General features: G+C 38.7%; 1 pseudogene; it reads right to left on the minus strand.

Moving 5' to 3' along the window:
- Positions 1-11,889: 11,889 nt before the first annotated feature.
- LOC101537570 (40S ribosomal protein S23-like) lies at positions 11,890-12,345 on the minus strand (annotated as a pseudogene).
- Between the last annotated feature and the right edge of the window lie 4,087 nt (positions 12,346-16,432).

Genomic DNA, 16,432 nt, shown 5'->3' on the forward strand with positions numbered 1-16,432 from the left:
TATTCTTCATTATCATCTAAAACAAGTATGTTACTGATCTAGTTTCCAGTAGAAAATCATTAATGACTTAACACAGACTCAAGAAATTCTTGCCCTGAATACCCAGGTAAGTGTCTGAGAGTATGTGTACATCGAGAAACAATTGAGGAAAGTCTCCATTCATATCTGTGTTATGCAAATGAAGTTTTCAGTCAATGAAGTTATGATTGATGGAAAGTTTATGAAGTGACGATTGCTCTTATTTTGATTGGTCATATTTCTGGTGTCTTTGACTTACCATTATGGTTTCAATTACATGAACAGATCTGTGTACAAACAAGAACTCCAGAACCTGAACATGCCTGGATCACCATACTTAACAGTTTCCCAAGTTATTTTGGCTTTTATCTAAACTTAATATGAATCCACGTTTATTTTCTCTTTGGATGATATTTATTAATAGTTTCCTGTATATTATCCTCTAGTTTTTCCAGTCTTAACCTTCTTTCAAAAGAAACTCTACATAATGAACCATTACTTCATTTACCTGGTGGGACATTTTTCACTTTGAAGGCTTTTTCCCCCCTTTCCCCACTTCCTTCCTTGAACACATCGTTCCTAAGAAGAAAATCCTGAAAGTTATACATTTACTTTCTTGAATCAAAAAAGCAAAGGTCTTTTACCTCTAATTTCCACTTTGGTCATGTCTATATACCCTTCTCTTGTTCTCGTGACTGAAATTAGGGCAACTAGGAGCAGTGTGACCGCCTACTTTTGTTCTAAACTGATTTAGTCAGATCTTAACACCATACTCCCACAAAGTACAGTCAAGAACACTTTGTTATACGAACCTGTTCAGATCCTAATCAGTTTTCTCATAATTTTTCTCTTTCTTTTTCTGCACTTCTTAAGTCATAACTTTAAAATGTAAATATTTTCCAATGTAACACTTATGTACACATATATATTTTAATACGTTTGTTTAGTTGTCATATGTACCCATTATTCAGTGTAAGCTACTTATGTGTTTCCTAATAGATAAGTGTTTACATTTCTGAGCTACTGGCTATAAGAGAGTAATGAAATATATAACAGTGTGTAAGTCTTACATATGTCTTTGAACATATGTGGAAATGTTTTTAAAATATATGCCATTCTTTTTATCTTTCTACATTGAGACACACCTAGGACCTGAAGAGAGATGAATGTGTGTGTGTGTGTGTGTGATGTAGCAGTATTTGGTAAACAGACTCGTATACCAGACCACAGTCTCTTTCAAGTCTTTTCAGATCTCAAAAATTTTTGGGCATGAAAAGTTTCATGCTGAGTGAAATGAGTCAGAAAGAGAGAGTCAGACATAGAAAGATTGCACTCATCTATGGTATATAGAATAACAGAGTGGGAGACTAACACCCAAGAACTGTAGAAATAAGTACCAGGAGGTTGACTCCATGGCTTCGAGGCTGGCCTCACGTTCCGGGGAAAGGTCAACTCAGAGAAGCGATCACCAACTACATTGTAGTCGAAGGCCATGTGGGGGAAGGGAGTTGCGGGCTGAATGAGGGCTAGAGACTGAGCACAGCGGCCACTCAACACCTTTATTGCAAACCACAACAGCTAATTAGAGAGAGAGAACAGAAGGGAATGCCCTGCCACAGTGGCAGGGTGGGGTGGGGGGGAGATGGGATTGGGGAGGGTGGGAGGGACACTGGGTTTACGGGTGGTGGAGAATGGGCACTGGTGAAGGGATGGGTTCCCGAACTTTGTATGAGGGAAGTATAAGCACAAAAGTGTATAAATCTGTAACTGTACCCTCACGGTGATTCTCTAATTAAAAATAAATAAATTAAAAAAAAAATTTCCTGCCCTGTCTCAGCCTCATTCCTGGCCATGAAATAACTACCACACATACGAGAAAAGGGTAATTCAGTGGTTTATCAATTTTCACATGTGTACTCTAGCACAACCTCATTTATTTCACTTCCTTCCTCTTCACATAAAGGCTCATTTTTGCACTTACCCACCTGTAGGTGGTTAAAAACGAGCTGTTTCCAAGCTATTCTCAGGTCTCCATCCCTAAGATGCAGGGATGTGTCCCAATCTTTCTATCCCAATTTTCTAAAGCTTTATTTCAAAATATTGGTGAGATATCAAGAAAATATAAATCTTTGTTCTCCTCTCCATTCTAGCACACTTCCTTATAGCACCATTATTAATGCAGTGTTCCTTGTCTAAATGTCCACATATACTTGCTTTGTTCTGGGGAAGTGCGTTCCTGCCTCTCTGGAACACAATAAAAAGGAGTGTTGCAGGGGGGAAATAAGCTGGACAGAAGCCTTCTATGCATATCTTTGCCTTCATCATGTAAAGGACCTCACTTCATTGGCAATGTTGGACATTTCCCAAATCACCCCCATCTCCCACCCTACCTCTCATTTGTCAAACAATACCACCAGAAATTCATCTGCACTCCTGCTATGTTTAGACTTATCTCTTCCCCACCAAACACTGCATTGTCACTCATTGTAGACCTAGCCAATCAGAGTGACTACAAATGACATCACAGCCTGAGGTTTGTCTTTATCTGGTTATCAGAGAAAGACTCCATCTGCTGTCCAATCCTGCTCTCACCAAATTTGAACCTTTGTTCTTCTATTATTGGTCTCCTAGTTAACTGCATATTCTGCCACTTCTCTTGCTCCTACTAATCTCCCCAGCCACCAGCATCCACCAAACACTTCGCTTTTGTCATGGAAAGTGGCTGGAGATTTATTGATGACTACACAAATTCTCAATATTTTCTGTATAATTTCTTCCAGTTTGTTTCTAGTGCTGGGATCAACCCAGGCCCTGATACACACAGAGCACATTCTTAACCGCTAACCTACATTCTTTGGCTCTCTACGGTTTCTTTACATTTCTCTTTTCTTTTTATATAGCTTCTTTTAAAATCACAAATATATAAAAATATCTTTACTTGAGCTGGGAAATGTATATTTTAAGATTTTTGACATATCGCTAGTTCAAGATTCAAATTTAGCATTGCTTTTTTCTACTTGGCCATTTGATATTTTAAATCTTATTTTGTACAAGACAGAAGGAACAAATTTGAGAAAAATAAAAGCTTATTTTCCTACAAAGATGCAGCTCATGGAGCCATAGATATAGTATAGAGGGTCAGACACTTGCCTTGCATGTAGTGAACCTGAGTTCAGGGCACCACACCCATATGGTCTGCCAGGTACAGCCCGGAGGTAGAGCCAGTACTGATCCCTGTGTGTAAAGACAGGAGTAAACCCTCATAACCACCAGATGTGCTCCCTGCCAAGAAAAACAAAAACAAAAATCCAAAAATGTAAATTATAATTAGCAATGTAACTACCATTTACTTTCTCATACATCATAATAACAGGAAGGAAATATCTTAACAGAGAATGTAACAATATTATCATAGTCAATAAGTAACTATTAAGGTATCAAAAGAGGGGCCATTGAGATGGTACAGTGGGTAGGGTGTTTGCCTTGCATGCAGCAGACCCGGGTTTGATCTCTAGCACCCTATATGTTACCTTGAATCCTGCCTGGAGTCATTCCTGAGTACAGAGCCACGAGTAATCCTTGAGCATAACTGGATGTTGCCCCCAAACAAAACAAAAATAATAATAAAGTAGAAAATTAAATCAGGATCCTCCGTGAGCTGTATTATGGATTCACCACCAGGATCTCACCATTCTACAAGGAAGTGATCATCGACATAAAGAGAGGGTTAGGCAGGGTGACATAATTTCACCGAAACTCTTCAATGCCACCCTTGAGAACGTCATGCGACAACGGGAATGGGAAGGAATGGGACTGAAGACAGATGGTCGGCAACTATACCATCTCTACTTCGATGATGACATCATTCTAATAATACCAAACATTAGCCAAGCAGCATGAATGCTGGCCGACTTTGACCGTGAGTGTGGAAATGTCGGACTGCAACTGAATATCATGAAGACAATGTTCATGAGAAATGGACTAGTTCCTGACGTTCCATTTGCTCTCAATGAAACGAACATCTTGTACCTAGGTCAAGAACTCAACCTGACGAACAACCTGGCACCTGAGCCGCACAGGAGGAAGAGAACAGTGTGGACCGCCTTAAAGAATGTCAAAGAAGTTGTTAAGAAGACGAAGAACCTCCAGCTCCTGGCACATCTTTTGGGCTCCACCATTCTTCCTGCACTAACAGAGACCTGGGCCCTACGAAAACAGGATAAGAACGCTATTCGGGTCTCCCAAAGAGGAATTAAACAACTATGCTTGGAATATCACGTTTCACTCAAGTGAGAGAAGGAGTCCGGAGTTCCGACCTCCATCGACGATCGAGAATCAGGGATGCTGTCTCGTTTGCCAAGGCGTCAAAAATCAGATGGGCCAGACACATAATGTGATTTGGAGACAACCGCTGGACTAGAGCTTTTACTGACTGGATTCCACGGGACGTCAAAAGAACAAGCGGCTGCCCACCTATGAGATGGTCAGACTTCTTTGTCAAGACCCTGAACGAACGGTTTGAGGCTCTTCGTGTTCCTGGAGTGAGCAGACGCCATTAGGCTACACTAGCACGAGACAGGGAAGAATGGAGACATTACTGGTGCCCGCTTGAGCAAATCGATTAGCAACAAGATAACAAGTGATGAAGACAAGTGAAAGTTGAAAAGGATACTACCATCTAATACCTATTCGAGATGCATTCTTTATTTGTTTAATCCTAGAAGTACACTTGCAAAACACACATAAACAGAAAGCAGTCCAGATGGATATTTTTTCCAAAATAGCTATATTTATTTTATAATGATTTAGCATAGCTTTACAATACCACATAAGTACTATAGCTTCACACCTTGAAAATATGAGATACATGTATATATACAGTACATACATATGAACACACACATATATATAAATATACACATCACTGTATCACTGTCATCCCGTTGCTCATTGATCTGCTCCAGTGGGCACCAGTAACGTCTCCACTGTGAAGCTTGTTGTTACTGTTTTTGGCATAGCAAATACACCACCGGTAGCTTGCCAGGCTCTGCCATGCGGGTGAGATACTCTCAGTAGCTTGCCGGGCTCTCCGAGAGGGGCGGAGGAATTGAACCCGGGACGATCACATGCAAGGCGCTACCCGCTACCCCCTACCCACTGTGCTATGGCTCCAGCCCAAAATATACACATACATACATACATATATACATATATACATATATATACATATATACATATATACATATATATATATCCTGCATCACACCCAACATCAAAATTCTAGTATATTTCACTGGTATAAAATTTATACTCTACTCATTCCTCTTCCCCATCTCCCTTTTTCTCTGATAACTGGCCTATTGTTCTCAGAGTCTATGAATTGTCTATTAAAATCTTGTGATTATTTTCAACAGCAATTTTATTTTCCCTTTTAATCCCAAATATTTTATTTACTAATTTATTGAGGTAACATTAGTTTTTGTGACAAAATGCTTTAGGGATACATATTTCATACCTCTTTGAAATATATTGCCACACCATAATCTCCACAAATATACCAATATCACTCGACCATAAATCCACTTCTTTTCTCCTTTTATTGCCCCTCTTCTGCCCATTTAAGTTTGATTTTTAAATTTTGTTGCTGTTGAATTTTATGAGTTTTTAAAAATATTTTTAGGTATTAACTCATTGCTGGACTATTATGTGTAACATTTTCACCCAATCAATAGGTTGTCTTTTTTAATTTTGTATGGTTTCTTTTGCTATAAAGAAGCTTTTTAATTTGATGTGATCCCATTGGTAATTTTTGCTTATTCTCTTTGCTCTAAGAGTTGAGTCCTCAGTGACAACTCTATATAAACTACATTATCTCTTATATTTTCTCCCACATATCTTAGGGTTTCAACCCTTGCATAAAAGTCTTTAATGAATTTTGAATTAATTTTTATATAGTACTAGTGATTACTGATTTGTTTGTTGCTTGTCACTGTAAAGTTTTTCCAGCATCATTTGTTGACAATATTTTCTTTGTTAAATTGCAATCTCTTTGCTCCTCTGTAATAAGTTAACTGTTGATATACTGGTGGATTTATTTCTGGGCTTCTAATTCTGCACCATTGATTTGTGTCTGTTTTTATTCCAGCACCATAATGTTTTGATTATTGTCATTTTATAGTAAGGTTGGAGAGAGAATAATGTCCCTATTTTTCTTCTTTTTTCCCAGCATTTTTTGACTATTCGGGGTTCATAAAAGTTTTTGTATCATTTGTTCTATTTACTTGATGTATTCCATTGGAATTTTGTTAGGAATCAAATTAAATCTATAGATTGCTCTAAGTAATATGACAATTTTTCCAGCATAAATTATTACAATTCATAAAAATATTTTTCCTTTTTTTGCTTCTGTTTTCTTCTGTTTAATTTAATACTTTTTTAGTATTCAGGGTATATGTTTTTTCTCCTTTGATATTTACTGCTAAGTGAGATAATTTTCTTCATTTCACTTTCTTCTAATTCATTGATTGCACATCGAAAAATAGTTTTATGTGGACTTTGTATCCAGCCATTTTATTATAAATTTATTATTTCCTGTAATGGTTAGTGGATTGAGTATTTAGGATTTTTATCTCTATACCATATTCAAGCAATGACATTTTACATATCTTTCAATTTGAATTCATTTTATATTTTTCTTTTCCATATAATTGATTTCCTCCATCCCTCTCAGAGAGCCCAGCAAGCTACCGAGAGTACCTCGCCCACATGGCAGAGACTGGCAAGCTACCCGTGGCATATTCGGTATGCCAAAAATAGTAACAACAAGTCTCACAATGGAGACGTTATTGGTGCCCACTTGAGCAAATCAGTGAGCAACAGGATGACAGTGATACAGTGATATAATTGCTGTCGCTATTATTTCCAAAAATTGCTAAACAGTAGTGGAAAGAAAGAATATCCTAATTTTGTTACTTATCTTAGAATAAAAGTTTTCAGTTCCTCACCACTGGGTATGTTTATACTTGTTATATACAAATTTTAATATATTGACCTGTATTTATTTTATTCCTAGTTTTATTAAGTTTATTATAAATATGTACTGAAACTTGTCAAATACTTCTTCAGAATCTTATGATGCAATCTTCATCTTTCCATCTGTTGATATGGTATGCTGCATTAAGTGATTTGTGTACATTAAATTAATATTATGCATTGTTTAAACAGAGTTGGCTTTGCACCAAATCTTAGTATAGTGTTGTATATTGCTGAACTGCGCTGGACAACCTGATTCAGGTCCTCATATAAAACAACATTGAGTAGCCTGAGAGATAGTACAGCAGATAGGCTGCTTGTCTTGCACACTGCCAACCTGGGTTTGATTCCTGCCACTGTATATGGTCCCCAGAAGGACACCAACAATGACCCTACTCTCAGCCAAGTGTGTCCTAGAAATAAAAAAACAGCACTGTTGGCTCATTTTCACACTAAAAACATATGTACAATAAAAACAATAAATGACGCTTACACACATGGATCTCTTAAACTGTCATTTATTAAATGGCTGTTATGTACAAAGTAAACTGGCTATTTTTTTTAATTGTCATGAAAAGTAGTTTGAAGTAAGTTCGGTTCTCATTCCACTTTTAGGGATAGAGAACATTAAGCATACAGTTGATATTAATTTTCCAAAATCATTTGTGCCAAAAGTAAGTATGTAACTGAATTTGAATCCAGATTTATTTGCCATTGTCAATACTGGTCATCACCAATAAACTATGTTATAGCACTTTTAAATATTAGAACCATTGTGGTTCTTTTATAAGCCTTTTAGTTTTTCTTTTGTTTTGTTTTGTATCCAAGTTGGTAATGCCAGTGCTTGGGGATCACTCCCACTGATGCTTGGGAGGTGGTCTGTGTAGTACCTGGAATAGGACCAAAGCTCCTGAACGCAAATTATGCACTCCAGCCTTCTGAAGTTCTCCTTTAAAAAAAGATGTTGTTCTGTTGTTGTTATTTTGGGGAACACACCCGGCAATGATTCACAGTGGTTACTCCTTGCTCTGCATTCAGAAATCACTCCTGGCGATGATCGTGGGACCGTATGGGATGCCAGGGACCAAACCATGTGCAGGCAAGCACGATACCTACTGTGCTATCACTCTCCCCCATAACCACTTTAAAAAATGTATCTGTTTCTTATTGCTTCTGCAACAAATTCTACCTTTTTAATTTAGACACCTTTGTTTCTGACATTCTGATCCGATATCTCTCCTTTTCTCCCATCTCAATGTTCTATTTTGAAAAACAATTAAATTTTTTAAGGATTGTAAAGTTAATACACATATGTGCTTGATCCCTTTGTTTATATTAGATTCACCAGTTAATTTTGCCAATTACTTTCTCTTTACTGTTATTTTTTATTTTTCCATTGATGAACAATTGAAATCTGATTATAAGTTTTCTAACTCTTAAAATTTTATTTCCTAACATTAAGAACAGTCTGCTAAGCAACCATAATGTAATGATAACATTTAGTAAATTAAACAGTAATAGAATACTCTGACACAATCTACAATTCTTTCCCAGACATTCAATTTAGTTGAGAGGTCTTTAAATATCATAGTTCCAGACTTATTTCATAACATTGACATTTTGGTAACGATCTAGAGCAACCAAAAGTTTTTACACTGTGGGAGTGAGTATAGAACGGCCCAAGCAATCTGGTAAACTGTAAACTAAAAAAATTAATCAGTTGTCTCATGAGATAATTACTGGATTTTGTGATACCAATTATTAGTAATTACCTTAAGAGTAGTTCTAGTGGCACATACCACATGCTTTATTTCTGTGAACAGCCAATCTGTTTCTAGACTCTTTCTCTGTGCTCAGTTTTAAAGATAACTTTGAGTTAAACAGTGGAATAATATGTCACTGTCACTGTCATCCCATTGCTCATCAATTTGCTAAAGCGGGCACTAGTAACGTCTCCATTGTGAGACTTGTTACTTTTTTTTGCATATCGAATATGCCACGGGCAGCTTGCCAATCTCTGCCAGGCAGGCGAGATACTCTCAGTAGCTTGCCGGGCTCTCTGAGAGGGACAGAGGAATCGAACCGGGTGGGCCGCGTGCAAGGCAAATGCCCTACTCACTGTGCTATCCCTCCAGTCCATGTATCATTTTAAATGAATCTATTACAAATGTAAAAGAATTCAGTATGGTACCTATGTGTAAAGTCCATAGATAGAAAACAATTGCTTCAACATATGTCAATAAAAACCACTGGGGAAATACATGGAATTAATCCATATACAAAGGTAACAAAATAGATGAATCCCAAAAGTAAGAAACCATGAAAAACCTGCAAGGAAAAAAAACTTTAAAATGCTAATCATGTACTTCAAAGATTTCCAACAGAGACCTCGGCAGCATGGACCTGACCGCGCTGAACCCAAAGAGTCAGCTCCCGCCTCAGAAACGCTGGCACAGTTGCTGCAGCTGATCCAGCAGAAGCCGGAGCTCCGGGGACCTGGAGAAGTGCCATGAGCAAACCCACAGCGTTCCAGCTGCCTCGGAAGCCCAAGCCCTGGGAGGTCGCGGTTCCCCAGGCACCACCAGAGCCCCCTAGCTACCAGCTCCAGGATACGCTGGCACGCTGTCAGGACGCCGCTGCAGGAGACCTGCATGCCTCTGCAGGAGACCTGCTCAGGGAGCCGCCACGGAACCTTCTTGAGTGGCTGGGCCAGCGGTCATGGGTTCACAGCAGTGCTAGAAGCTTCTGTACCTCACAAGATACAGCGAACAGAATACAAAGACAGTCTACAGAATGGGAAAGGATATTCACCCAATACCCATCGGATAAGGGGTTGATATCAAGGATTTACAAGGCACTGGTTAAACTCCACAAGAAGAAGCCATCCAACCCCATCAGAAAATGGGGCGAAGAAATGAACAGAAACTTTCTCAAGGAAGAAATCTGAATGGCTAAAAGACACATGAAAAAATGTTCCTCATCACTAATCATCAGGGAGATGCAGATCAAAACAACAATGAGATACCACCTCACACCACAGAGACTGGCCCACATCCAAAAGAACAAAAGTGACCGGTGTTGGTGCGGATGTGAGGAGAAAGGGACTCTCCTTCACTGCTGGTGGGAATGCTGACTGGTTCAGCCCTTTTGGAAAACAGTATGGACGATTCTCAAAAAAGTAGAAATTGAGCTCCCATTTGACCCAGCAATACCACTCCTGGGAATATACCCCGGAGATGCAAAAAAGTATAGTGAAAGTGACATCTGCACCTATATGTTCATTGCAGCACTGTTCACAATAGCCAGAATCTGGAAAAAACCCAAGTGCCCGAGAACAGATGACTGGTTAAAGAAACTTTGGTCCATCTACACAATGGAATACTATGCAGCTGTTAGAAAAGATGAAGTCATGAAATTTGCATATAGGTGCATCAACATGGAAAGTATCATGTTAAGTGAAATGAGTCAGAAAGAGGGACAGACATAGAAAGATTACACTCATTTGTGGAATATAAAGTAACAGAATGGGAGACTAACACCCAAGAATAGTAGAGATAAGTATCAAGAGGAGTACTCCACAGCTTAGAAACTGACCTCACACTCTAGGTGAAGAAGCAGCTCTAATAGAGAAGGGATCACCGAGCAAAGGGTGCTAGGCGGGCCCACTAGGGATGGGAGATACAGGCTGAAAATAGACTATAGACCAAACAAGATGCCTACTTAATACCCCTGTAGCAAACCACAACACCCAAAAAGAGAGAGTGAGCAAATGGGAATGCCCTACCACAGAGGCAGGATGAGGTGAAGGGGACAGGGTGGAGGTGGTGGGAGGGATGTTGGGACCATTGGTGGTGGAAAATGGGCACTGGTGGAGGGATGGGCACTCTATCATTGTATGACTGATACGTAAGCATGAAAACTTGTAAGTCTGTAACTTTGTCTCACCGTGATTGACTGATAAAATAAAATAAAAAGAAAATTTGATTCCTGCGCCTTTGCACTGCAACAGTGCTGTTCTACAGCTTCCAGGGAACAAGCTCCTAGGATGAGCCTCCAAGGGAACATCAGTGTTAGGTATCACTATTTTTTTTTTGCTTTTTTGGGGGTCACACTCGGCAATGTACAGGGGTTACTCCTGGCTCTGCACTCAGGAATTACTCCTGGCAATGCTCAGGGGACCATATGGGATGCTGGGACTTGAACCTGGGTCAGCCGTGTACTAGGCAAATGCCCTTCCCACTGTGCTATCTATCCAGCCCCAGCTATCACTATTTTTGACCAGGAACCTCAGTAAGGAAATGTTTTATATTCTGTGATGTAGTTGAAACAAAGCCCATTTTTGAACACCTGGTTTAAAAAAAGTTAACTGTCATCAGCAAGTGGAAGTGTGAGGTAAAATAATCCAATACTCCAATATTCCTTTAATTAATAAAAAAAAACCCAAATATGTTTTCAATCTTAGTGGAGGAGGGTGTCCCAAGCAGAACTCAGGAGAGGAGTCGAGGTGGGGGGGGGGGCTGCTGCATCCTTTCTGATTATTGAGCAACCAGGCCAGACAGTTCAGTGCAGAGCCCAAAGATGCAATGGTGCGCCAAGACTTGAGGTGCCAGGGACTACCAAGCCAGGGACACGTTGACATAGGCTCTCTGGGGCCTCTAGTGATACAACAGGTGATCCTCTAGGGCCTCCAAGTCTACCCCCAGAAATGCTTGGGCGTCCATGCACTGCCAGGGATGGAACTGAGGTCCAACAAAAGCAAATCGTGTGCCTTAATCCCTGAACTATCTTTCTGAACACGATGTCCTCGCTTTCTTTTTCTGAGTATATGAAAATTTATTACTACTCTGCTTTCATCATCAAAACGTATGATCTTGGTTTTCCCTTCTTGCCTTTGTATAAGACCAAGAGAGACACGTTGGCTACTTTGACAACCTTAAAACGGACTCCGGGAATGTCACCAAGGGCCCGCCCTTTGCGACCAAATCCAGCAACCAGGACTTTCATCGTTTTCCTCAATGAAATTCAAGCAGCCATCATCGGGTACAAAGGCTGTGATTTTTTTGCCGTTCTTGATCAGCTGAACTCGGACGCACTTCCTAATAGCAGAATTCGGCTGTTTAGCCTCAACACCAACTTTCTCCAGCACAATGCCCTTGGCATGGGAAGCGCCCCCGCACGGGTTGGCCTTCAGCGCCTGCCCAAGTGTACCTTCTTGTACTGCTTGTCATGCCACTTCTGATCCCGCCGGTGGCTGCGGAGCTTGCGGGCAGTACGGAGGCCGCGACACTTATCCATCCCGCCGGCAGCGCAGGCCCGAGAGAAAAAGATGTCCTCGCTTTTTAAAAAATAAATTAAACTGATGCTTTTTACACCTAGACATTCACCGAGGAGAAATAAGAACATATGTGCACAAAATCCATCTAATTAGCTCATAGCAGCTATGTTTACACTAGTTTTAAAAATGGAAGCAAAATATATCAAAAGCATTTTGGTATATAAATTTCCATTTGTTTCCATTTGTTTCCATGATGTGACACTACAGAGCACTAATTTGAAACAAATAAATCACCAATATATACAACTATAACCATTAATCTTAAAAGCAATATATTGAGTAAAATTAGTAAAATATGTCAGATACAAAAATACATTCTGTATGATTAAATTTATTTGAAATTCTATTACAAATAAAAGCAATATAAATTGATAGAAATAAAATTAATAGTTACTTGGGAATGGAGGCAATGACTGTGGTTCGGAAGAGGACAGGAACCTTTTTGGAGGATGGAAGTAATTTAATTTATACTCATTTAATTGCACACACTTAAGATCAATACATTTCACTGTGTGTTAGTTTCAATGTCAGTATTTTAAGCGTGTAAATTAGAGCAGAAGCACCAGGAAAATAGGAACTATCTTTTGTTCAAAGCAGTCCAGAACTTATCCAAGAGCCAGAGCATCAAGCAGGAGCTCAGAAAGAACAGATATGGTCATGAAAAATAAGTAGATGTTGGAAATAATCTTTATCATTCATCATCAAATATATGATAGATATTTTGATTCTCAACCCTAGATACTCTAAGCATGATTTGTATTTGAAGCTTGATATTTTCAATTCCTAGGTTCCAAAAAAAAAAACACCCAATCAATTGCAAGAGGTCTGAAGTAAGATGACTCAACAAAATTTTCTCTGACCCTACACTTTCCTATTTTTCAATTTTTTTCACACCAATTTCACTTAATGGATGGTTGAGGATTAAGGAATTTTCTCTCCAGGATTAAGGGATAGATCCGCTTAATGTGATTAAGTGTTTGTGCAAAGTTATGACCATTTCATTGGATAACACTTCTTTTAGTTCAAGTAATCAATATCAGCAGTTGAATATCAAATCTCAGTAGAAGAATCTGATATGGGTACATTGATTTTGGTGATCAGAGTCTGACATAGAGTCAACATTTACAAATAGTCTGTTGGACAATTAAATAAATTAAATGCAAATTGGAAAATTTCTAGTAAGTCCATCTTAAGGCAAACCCTTTCAGTACTTTTATATAACTATTTACTTTTAATAAGATTTGGGAGATCCACTTACAATATTCTTGAAAACTATGTTTATTCATATTTTATTTTTAAAAAATTAATCAATTTGTGGGATACTATTTAGAAAGCAGTTATGAAATGCCACCTTGTGACCAAAGGCAGAAATGCAATATAAATTTGAAGTGGCAAAGAGAAAGGGGAAGTGTCTCCTAGTTCCCACAGAATTTTAACACTTAGCTTAGGTTCTTCTCAGAAGTAAGATGAAATACAAAGCAAACAAGGAAGAGCCAATAGCCCCTATCTTTGCTAACGACAAAATGGGAATAGGATTATATTATTTTCAACTTTTAAATGATTTCCAATTGAGCCTTTCAATTTCTCATTGAAAAGTCTAAACTAGAAATGCATGTTAAGACAAAGAAAGTAGACATTTTCTATAATACCGTGTAGAAATAATCACTTTAAATGGTTGTTGCTTTTTTCATAAAATAGTATGTCAGCAGCAGCTTTCTATTTATTTCTACAACAAATTTTGAAATCTATGACAGTAAGATAGTCCTCATGATTTCAAATATTTTGGTAGGTTAAAAAATGGAAATGAGGAGGAAATTATTTTTCTCATACTACAATACTGGAGCACAGTGGGTAGGACGTTTGCCTTGCACACGACCCACCTGGGTTCAATTAGATTATTTAAAAGCAAAGATTTAGGGGACCATATATATTGTGTACTCTGGACAGATCAAAGCCTGAACCTAGAGAATAGTAAAAACAGGCAACTTTTCCCAACTTATAACGTCTTCAAAAGCAGCTCTTGGTCTTGACATATTTCTTCCAACAAATATTTATATGCATAACATAGCATAAAATTCTGTGGTATGTACCTTTATCATAAACCATTTTAGGCCTTGTGAATTTTTTTCAATTTTCTTCTTTTTATTGAGTCCCCAGGAGATGCAGTTATTGGAAAGAACCACCTACTTTGCACAAGTTTTAAAGATTATATAGTTATATTTTTAGATGAATGAAACTATTTGGCCTTATATACTTATAAGATAGAAATTAAATTCTGACCAAGATTTCCCTTACACTGAGTCTAACATTTTTAGTAATGGGTTTTCAGAGCTTCAGACCTAGAATTTTCAAATTAGTAATATAAATTTTTCTCAGATTGCTACAAACCTTCACAGTATGTGATTTGTACCCAACCAAAATCTATTAACCATTCTCTCAATACACCCCATGATGATAATGATGATGACGATGAAGACAATGAAAGTGGTAAAAAAGAAATTCTCTTTGACTTTAAAGTTTTAATTGGTGACCTTGGATGTCTGGTCATTAAGATGAAAGGTGTCCTCCAAGAAAGAAGATAAGTGGTTTCTGCACAGCCACATATACTATAAAAATAATTAAGATTGGAACTCAAGTTTATCTGGACTTATTGGACTTCTCTGGCCATGTAAGTTCATATACTTAACCATTTTGCTCTCCCAAACTCAATGGTTTCATTTTCTCTTATCCTAATTATCTAACTAATCCTTTAAGATGTCAAAAAAGTGGCAATTATATATAACGACAGGCCTAAACAGTGTCACAGTAATGTATTCAAAATTATCTTCACACCAATTCACAGATAAATTGCACTAGCCTGCAAATCATAGGCTGGGTCAGCAGTGCATAGCAGTGCATGGAGTTATTCAAATAAGAAGCAAAATCTATTTTATCCTAAAATGTAGGACCATGTGCCTGTGCAAGCTTCTCTATCTGGAGTCTTCTGTATCCATGGGCCTAAGCTGACACAGACATCAGAAGCACTTCACTAGTCATTAAGAAATAAACTTGCCATGGGGCTGGAGCGATAGCACAGCAGGTAGGGCATTGTCTTGCACGTGGCTGACCCAGGTTCGATTCCCAGCATCCCATATGATTCCCTGAGCACCGCCAGGGGTAATTCCTGAGTGCAGAGCCAGGAGTAACCCCTGTGCATTGCCGGGTGTGACCCAAAAAGCAAAAAAAAAAAAGAACTAAACTTGCCAGAGAATATCAAAACAGGCCAGGGGAAGGAGACTTGCTGGGCCCATGTGGAAATCTGTACAAGGTGGGTAGGAGAACTACGGGTGAGCTGATGTCTCCAGTTCAACCCCAGTTGGGAGTGGAAAGAACACTTCATTGAACTTTGAGAGAACCACGTCCTTCTGCTCCAGCTACAAGATCCCCCAGTCAGGCCCAAGTCAGACATCTTCTTGATCAGACTGTCCCAGCCAAGCTTTGGAACTTTATCTCCTGCCTTGTAAAATGTTCCCCACCCCAAGAGAGAAAGGGAAAGGGCAAAGCTGTGACCTGAAATGTGGGTATCTGTTATCTTCTACAGGTGTGTCCAGATGTTTGCTGCATGCTGGGGCCGAAAAACTTAAGACCACAGTGGAGAGGAGTGGGGCTGAAAAAATCCTTTCTGCATGCTGAGAACTGCCTCTGAGGACAGAAGGAGAATGGATTAATCTGTCTCATGAAACTGGCACCAACATCTCATTCCTGCTGGAATCTGCCCAGCTTCATGCTGGAATATAACCTTGAGAACGGCCAAGAAACATGAGGATTTCCCAAATGAGATCATTCAGTGAAAAATTAAAACAAAGTTGAAGGCCACAGGTGTGGACCAAATTTTCAACTGATACAAAATAGAGAAATTGTATGTATTTTACTCATGTGGGAAAAAGTGGATGTATAGTCAAACGTGTTTAGGGAAAAAAATGCAAATTATAGTACGTGTGTAGTGAGGAAAGAACGGTATCTTATTTTACATTCCCTCCCTTGACTTTTTATCTTTTCTATGTCATC

Source organism: Sorex araneus, chromosome X (assembly GCF_027595985.1).
Source record: "Sorex araneus isolate mSorAra2 chromosome X, mSorAra2.pri, whole genome shotgun sequence".
NCBI classification, from domain to species: Eukaryota; Metazoa; Chordata; class Mammalia; order Eulipotyphla; family Soricidae; genus Sorex; species Sorex araneus.